Source organism: Salmo salar, chromosome 10, assembly GCF_965601325.2.
Source record: "Salmo salar chromosome 10, fSalSal1, whole genome shotgun sequence".
NCBI lineage: Eukaryota > Metazoa > Chordata > Actinopteri > Salmoniformes > Salmonidae > Salmo > Salmo salar.
The window spans coordinates 24437210-24445568 of NC_138300.1; the positions used below are offsets into that span (position 1 = coordinate 24437210).

At 46.0% G+C, this 8359-nt stretch overlaps 1 protein-coding gene across 3 annotated transcripts in view; it reads right to left on the reverse strand.

Annotated features, from left to right (window-relative positions):
- Positions 1-8144, reverse strand: part of sema6bb (sema domain, transmembrane domain (TM), and cytoplasmic domain, (semaphorin) 6Bb) — a 135055-nt gene extending 126911 nt beyond the window's left edge. For all 3 annotated transcript variants that reach the window (XM_014216459.3, XM_014216458.3, XM_014216456.3), the window contains exon 1: positions 7267-8144. The gene's annotated coding sequence lies outside the window, so the exon portion shown is untranslated. The remainder of the gene's footprint in view (positions 1-7266) is intronic.
- Positions 8145-8359: the final 215 nt, after the last annotated feature.

Genomic DNA, 8359 nt, shown 5'->3' on the forward strand with positions numbered 1-8359 from the left:
ATATATATATATATATATATATATATATATATATATATATATATATATATATACACACACACATACATACAATGTCGGTCTTGCCGCGGGTGATTCCCTGATCCACCTCTACGCAGACGACACCATTCTGTATACATCTGGCCCTTCTTTGGACACTGTTAACTAAACTCCAAACGAGCTTCAATGCCATACAACACACTCCTTCCGTGGCCTCCAACTGCTCTTAAACGCTAGTAAAACCAAATGCTTGCTTTTCAACCGATCGCTGCCCGCACCCGCCCGCTCGACTAGCATCACTATTCTGGACGGTTCTGACTTAGAATATGTGGACAACTACCAATACCTAGGTGTCTGGCTAGACTGTAAACTCTCCTTCCAGACTCATATTAAACATCTCCAATCGAAAATTAAATCTAGAATTGGCTTCCTATTTCGCAACAAAGCATCCTTCACTCATGCTGCCAAACATGCCCTCGTAAAACTGACTATCCTACCGATCCTCAACTCCGGCGATGTCATTTACAAAATAGCCTCCAACTCTACTCAGCAAACTGGATGCAGTCAATCACAGTGCCATCCGTTTTGTCACCAAAGCCCCATATACCACCCACTACTGCGATCTGTATGCTCTTGTCGGCTGGCCCTCGCTACATATTTGTCGCCAGACCCACTGGCTCCAGGTCATCTATAAGTCTTTGCTAGGTAAAGCTCTGCCTTATCTCAGCTCACTGCTCACCATAGCAACACCCACCCGTAGCATGCGCTCCAGCAGGTATATCTCACTGGTCATCCTCAAAGCCAACACCTCTGTTGGACGCCTTTCCTTCCAGTTCTCTGCTGCCAATGACTGGAACGAATTGCAAAAATCACTGAAGTTGGAGACTTATATATCTCCCTCACTAACTTTAAGCATCAGCTATCTGAGCAGCTTACCGATTGCTGCAGATGTACATAGCCCATCTGTAAATAGCCCATCCACTCTACCTACCACATCCCCATATTGTTTTAATTTACTTTTTTGCACACCAGTAGTTCTACTTGCACATCTATCACTCCAGTGTTAATTTGCTAAATTGTAATTACTTCACTACTATGGCCTATTTATTGCCTTACCTCCTCACGCCGTTTGCACATACTGCATATAGACTTTTCTATTGTGTTATTGACTGTACATTCGTTTATTCCATGTGTAACTCTGTGGTTGTTTGTGTCGCACTGCTTTGCTTTATCTTGGCCAGGTCGCAGTTGTAAATGAGAACTTGTTCTCAACTGGCCTACCTGGTTAAATAAAATTATAAATGGAGTATTGTGTGTAGATTGATGAGGAAAAACATTTATTTAATACATTTTAGAATAAGGCTGTAACGTAACAAAATGTGAAAAAGTGTAGGGGTCTATATACTTTCCGAATGTACTCTACAGCATATGGAAATAGATGGGGCTCATGGGTAGGTGTCAGTAAGAGAGAGAGAGGTGACATTAACTGGAGAGAGAGAAGAGAGAGGCAGAGAGAGAGGGGGAGTGGTTGTCCAGACTGTTTTCATACTCTTGCTTTGACCACCAGATGACAGAAAGAGAGAAAACTGTTATGAGCTGAACAGAATTACGAGTTTTTATCACGTCATAATTCATAAACCAAAAAGTATTTCAGTAAAAATACTGTAAGTCCTTGGTGGGTCTACCTTTACTTGTTACTTCTGTGAACTTTCAATATCCTCTCTCCTCGTGAGGGAGAGAAATTCGAAAATATCTTTAAAATGTGGGTTTTTGGTATAGGAATTACAAGGTAATGTTTCTTAAACTTACAGAACTCAAATAATTGATCCAAAACTAAATATAAGTGTTGATATTAGTTGACAGTGGTCTTTACTTCAACAATAGGGTTTTTATGTATTTCTAATAACGTTTAAGACTTTCTAAGACCCCTTTTCCATCTATTTGACCAGAAATCAAGGGCATTATTTACGCCTCATTTTTAAGATGGAAAATTGCTGAAAAAGGTATCTATGCCTTCATGTCCCCAAAAAATAGACTCTTAGCTTTCACTTGACATGCTCCTATGAACTTCACATGTTGGTTCTCATGGGTTTTTTCAGATGGAAATTACCAGCCATATTCCTCTCAATCACATATAAATTGTTCTTTGAGCATGCAGAACACTCACAGATTGATTTTCTACCTATAAGCCAAACCACTCATCTGGAAAGATTGTGTTAATGCCATTTAATAATCAAACATCCACAGTCAATTCCCACAATTATCATGTCCCGTCGACCACCAGCTCTCCGATCAATAACGCTTAACTGCACAACTTGAGCTGATAGAGGATTTCAGGTGACAGATTGTGGCCTGTTAGAAGAGAGGATCAGACAGGGGGTCTTGGATGGGGGAGACCCTGGCTCAGACTCTGGCCCAAACCCAGGCCATGAGATGCTCTGATTGAAGACTGCCTACTGTCCTGAGACCTGTTGCCTCCAGATGGCCCCTGGGCCCCTCTTCTCTTCCCTCCATCCCTCCATCACATGTTCCCTATCCTCCTTTCATCATCCCCTCATCTCTGACTCACAGACCCTGGCTCTCTGACTAGCTCCACAGAGAGGGGGCAGAGCAGACGCTCAGCACAGCCAGACCCCTTTGATTCCTCACACAAGAGATGCCGGCTCCATACATTAATTGGTGCTTGTGAAACGTGGATTTAGTGCATTCGAGGGCCCATTTCATCTGAGTAAGCGGTCTCCAGAATCTATTCTGCCTTTGCCCACCCAGTGGAATCCTGCAGGTCTTCCACCCCTGCCCCGACTCTGACCGTCAGCCCCCTCCCATCCATCCCCCTCCCATCCAGCCCCTCCCTGGGTCTTTGAGAATATTACCTCACACTCCTAGCTAGGCTTAACCTATCACATAGTATAGCCAGGCCTTGGCACTAGTCCCTCCTCGTGCCTCACCCCCTCACCCTGCCCTCCTCTCAGTACAGAGTCTCTTCAACATGACTGCCTCACGCATGACTGGATCCCCTGGTTCACAGAATGCAGTAAGCCATTAATTACGTCAAAGCAGAAAACAAGTGGCACTGTGCATGAGAAACATAAATACAGCAATGCAGGCAGAGAGGAACAGAACGGCCCGGTAATGAAGAGAACCACAGTACACTGACAGCAGCAAGATGAGTCTCTAGGTAAAGAATGATAAACAAGCACAATCTCACAGTTTCTCAGCAAACATAAAGCTATCGGAGAGAGCAATCTGAGTATATAGTCCCTAAAACCCAAAGCTGACATAAATGAGGAGCATCCTATCCGTGGGCCTACAGGGCATACTTCCACAGCATACTTCCACAGCATAATTCCACAGCATAATTCCACAGCTTAACACTGTGCTGGTGATGTTTGAAGTGTGACTCAGGATGTCCATGCCATTGTTTCTCTGTACAATTACTTCCACTTTATCTACATCCAACAACAAGGACCTGTTAGTCAACACCAACACAATGAGAAAGAGCCAGGCTCCTTGCAAGCCCCCTCATTGTGTGCGTGCGTGCGTGTAGAGAGTATAGGGGGGACCAATCTGTCCACATCTCTCCTTGCGGTGGCACCTCATTAGTCCCTCCCCTCGTTAACAAACCTCTATACGCTACAACGGTGATGTCAGCACAGCGGTCGCACAAACACGACCAACCAGCCTCATGCACCGAGGGGAGAGAGCCATGTGAAAACGCCTCAATGACAAGCAAACCGTCCGTGAAAATCAACCCGCCAAAGGCATGGAATGATTTTCATGGCTAAGTAATATATTAACCATATAGGAGGAGGAGGAGCTTTATTCAACAGCTAGCCTAGTCAGTCCTCAGTGAGACTGTAGCATTGTGCTCCTCCATCATCCCAGGCTTATGTAACAGATACCCTTCACCTTCTCAGAGACTTTTCAGAGTCCACAGACAGCAAATTAAAACAGAAGACAAATGACTCAAAAACGAAAGAGAGCAGCAATGTGAAAGCTGTTGAGGGAAAATGAAAGAGCTCTCATTATTGACTATTTCAGGGGACGTTCTCTTTGAACTTCACTCATTTATCCTCCTGCCTTGCTTTGGTATTGCACTAGATATACAAATTATTAGAGGAGGGAGAGATGGAAGATAAAAGGGAGAGTGCGGGTGATGAGAGAGAGGGAGAGTGTGATTAAACGACAGAGCCGGTCCCTGTGGGATAGAGGGCTTATTGCATTTTAAATGGGTGGCTTGGTGACCCCTGGCCAGCTCCAGCCGCACCTCTCCACAGGTCAGGGGCAGCCGCCACCCTGCAAGCCCATTGGACCCTGGGAATAAAGGCTCCAGAGGTCACCGGCTAACCTGTTTATCCTGCAGCCATAGCAACCCCAGTACTAGTCTTGGGCAAACATAAACAGCGGGAGCAGCGGTGGGCTGCTGTGTGCTGGGTGTAAATGGCGAGGTCAGATGGATATAATACAAGGCACTGCTGATTCATGCAACAGGAGCCCTGTCTGTTCACTCCTCGCGCTGCTCTCTGCAGCACGGCCTGCCACTCACCAAGCCTCTCTTTCACCTTCCCTTTCTCCCCACTCCACATGCTAAGTGGTAACATTGTTACGGTCAATTTGTCCCATTCAGTCCCAGTGGGCAGTGTCCTTCTCGTGACAACCCACAGAGAGACCACACTGCTTGGGAGGGCCTGACACCAAGGTCCAGTGGAGGGAGAGGGGGTGAAAGGGAGTGGGAGGGACGGCAGAGCAGGTTAGCCTTGGGGCCCCAGGCAGGCAGCTCAATTGTATTGGTGTTAGGCAATCAGTCAGAGGGTGGTGGAGATGTCGCCAGCTCTCTCACAGAGCCTGTGATCGGGCTCCTCTGGCCAGGTGACGTAACCCCCAGGAGGGGGTGGCGGGGACAGGATTAAGTCCTCCTGCAACAGGACAGGGGCACCTGTTATTTTAGCACAGTAGGCACAACACTTGCTTTGGGGGGTGCTGGCGTGCACAACTGTTAGAGAATGGAGAGGGTGCTAACAGGGCCCCCATTCAACAAATCCTGGACGGCACTGAATCACACACACACACAGGAAAACTAACAGACTGTGACAAACATATTCTCCCTTTCTTTTTATTTCTTCCTCGGTCCCCCTCTCTCTCACATACACACTCAGACAGATCCTGCAAATTAGTTGAGAATTCCACAATGAGAGCAGTAGGGGTTCTTTGGCCCAGAGTGCAGGGAGGGAAGAAGGGAGGGAAGTTGTGGATCTTTCCAAATTAAGTAACTTTATAATAAATCACTGTGCTCTGCTTGCTGGGGATTAGCTGAGCTTCACTGGGCAGTTTGTTAAGCTGTGAGGAGCACTGGAGAATAGGAAAGCGTCGCACAAAAAACAGTGAAATCAGCACCACCTTGGAGCAGCGAGAGAGTATAAAGTTACCATAGGCCTACTGATAGGGGTCTGTTTGCTCTTATTTAATACATCCTCCTCGGCTCGAGGAAATTAAAAATGAAAGTACAATGAGGAGATCACAGCGTTTATCAGACAGGCGTTTCCTCTGTTCTTATCACCTAATGTATTCCTTGTGATATTTATTCTGTAACGAGTGCCAGTAGGATGATGAGTGTACAAGAGGAGGTCGAAGGCATTAGCCGGGAGAGCGGTGTGGGAAAGAAACTCCCTAGCCAGGAGAACACACAGCACGCAACACAACACAGCACGCAACACAACACAGCACGCAACACAACACAGCACCCCACACCACACAGCACCAACACAACACAGCACGCAACACAACACAGCACAACACAGCACCAACAGATGAATCATTAGCCAGATGCAGCCAGCAGCCCTCCACTCTCTTTCTCTTCTCTCCATTTCTCTCTCTCTCTCCACACAGGCAAAGAAAACAGCGGCACGAGGCTGGGACTGTAGAACAACAGCCCAGCATCTGGGCATCAGGAGAGTATAGGTTAGAGAAGGTAGGTAAGGTATGCAACCTGTGGCAGAATTCAGGGAGAGGGCTTTCAGGGGATATTAAAGAGCCCCTTGTCCTTCGAGCCTGATTGACACATGAGAGTGAGGGGAGGGCTTGTGCTATTCCCTTGGCTATATCTTAGCTTTCACAAAACTGTCTCCACTCCCTAGCCCCCTTTTCTCTCATGCTCTGCTCTCCTCTCTCACACTTGGGCTCATTATTGGAATGCTCTGACCCTTGGGGACTTCACTTAGTTTTCTCCCTTTCCAGTCACAAACCTCAGCACCCAACAAAAGGCAGCTCAAAGGCAATTTGAATTTGAAACCGGGAGCACAACAAAAACCTGCAGCTTTCTCCCAAAATAAGAAACTTTGGGGAGCTAGCTCAGTGTCATCAACTCAGAAAAACGCGAATTTGATTTTGACACTAGCCAGCCGGCTAACTCAGTGTACTGTAAAGGCAGCAGCAGCTGCTGTAAAAAGAGAAGGACAGAAGGAAAGGGAGAGAGAAGAGTCCGAGGGGAGGACGGGTGTAGGGACACCCGGGCCTTGGACAGGATCACAGCGCAGCATACACAACCACCAGCAGCGCCACTAGACAGACACACACACACCAGTCACAGAGAGGGCTGCTGCTCTCATAGCTACTGAACTCTTCGTGTGAAAGAAGAGTAAAATGAGTCATTTTGTGCATTTACATTTTTTGATTACATTTATGTAATCAATAATGATAATACAGTTTTAGTGTTCAATTCATTGTATCGGTAGGCTAGTTGGGAAAATACATTATCATAGCCTACTATTGCACATTCTTTTGAATATAGCAAAAAATGTCAGTCTCGGTTACTTTCCTAATATATAGGGAAGTCAGAGATTAGCATACCTTCTTATAGTCGTCAACAATAAATCGTGCTGTCTGTCTGTTACAACAACAAAAAATGTATGTGGCTTGGACATGGAGCTACGCAGTATGAAATCAAGAAACTACACAATGCTAGAAAAATCCAGGTAATATTAGCCTATTGAACAAAATTGTAGCCTATAATTGTCAAAATTATGTGTGTCGACAAGTGTGGCTGGCTGGTGACACTCCCTCAGAGGGAAAATGCCGTATAATTTCAAGTAAGTTCCCCACATTCGTTTGAGACGTTTTCAAACCCATCACAATGCATCACATTTCATTATGTTCAGAACACCATTATTCCCTAAAGCATCGGCATGGCGCTACGGGAGAGGCAATGTCCCATAGCGCACACCACCACCCTCAACCACCGGACCCCAACGTTGGACAGCTCTGCCCACTTACCGCTGATTGTCGAGTAAAAGGTGCACCCGGAAAGCGACGATTACACAGTTCTTGCCTCCACAGTATGATGTCCCCTGGATTAATATCAAGTATGTAAGAAGATAGACAGGTCCGAGGTTTTCGTCAACACCAATCCCAACGTCGTTTGTAAACTACTACTCCTCTCTGTCGCACCTGTCTCTGGCAAAAACTGATCCCGTACGGCGGCGTGACATCCCTAAAACAACTCTCTCTCGGGTTGTGTATTCATATACCCCCACCAACCCCCAGCACACACAACACCACCTGTCCCGGTGGACAAGACACCACAAAGCGGTTCTTATGTCGCGCCACGACACATGGCATTCCCGTTGAGCTCTGCAGCAATATTGCTCCTCAGACAGCCGTCCGGAATTCCTAAGTAATTTGGGATTGCTGGTAGCAGTGGCTGATGTAGAAGGACTGATTGCAATAACAATCCATGCAGCACCCAGTGGCACTGAACCAGCTGTAGCATAAGAAAATTACATCTGTTTCGCTCTCCCGGCCTGCACTATAGCAGTTGCGTTATCAATCATCTATCCCCACAATAGTTATTTTGTGCTCGATGTAGCTGCGCACGGCTGCTGCTCTTGCCAATATACTGTCATTCATTACTGCGTCTTTTCACTTCGGGTCTCATTGAGAGAAAGGGCTGTTCATCAGTCTGGTATGCGCCCCTTTTCCAGTATGCTTCTGCTTCAGGATTCCGCGGGTAGAAAATTCCCATTCATCAGTTTATGAAAAATATGTATTTTTTCTGTAGTTTACCCCTCAGGAGCTTTGTGAAGATAGGAAGATCACAGGGTGTTTCTTTACTAGCGGTGGAATACAGATTATTCAGTTGGCTACTGCTCCCTCCTGTCACCCACAGGGACAGAAACGAGGCGATACCAAAACCTGAAGCAGAATTACGCAGTGACTGGAATGGAATTGATTACTAGATAATCATATTTAATTAGGCAAATTATTTTATTCTTAAATAAAACAGTAAAAATCATATCAATACATTTTAGGCATGGGCCTCTTTGTAACTCCAGAAGAACAATAAGGAATGAGTTGTTCCAAATAGTCA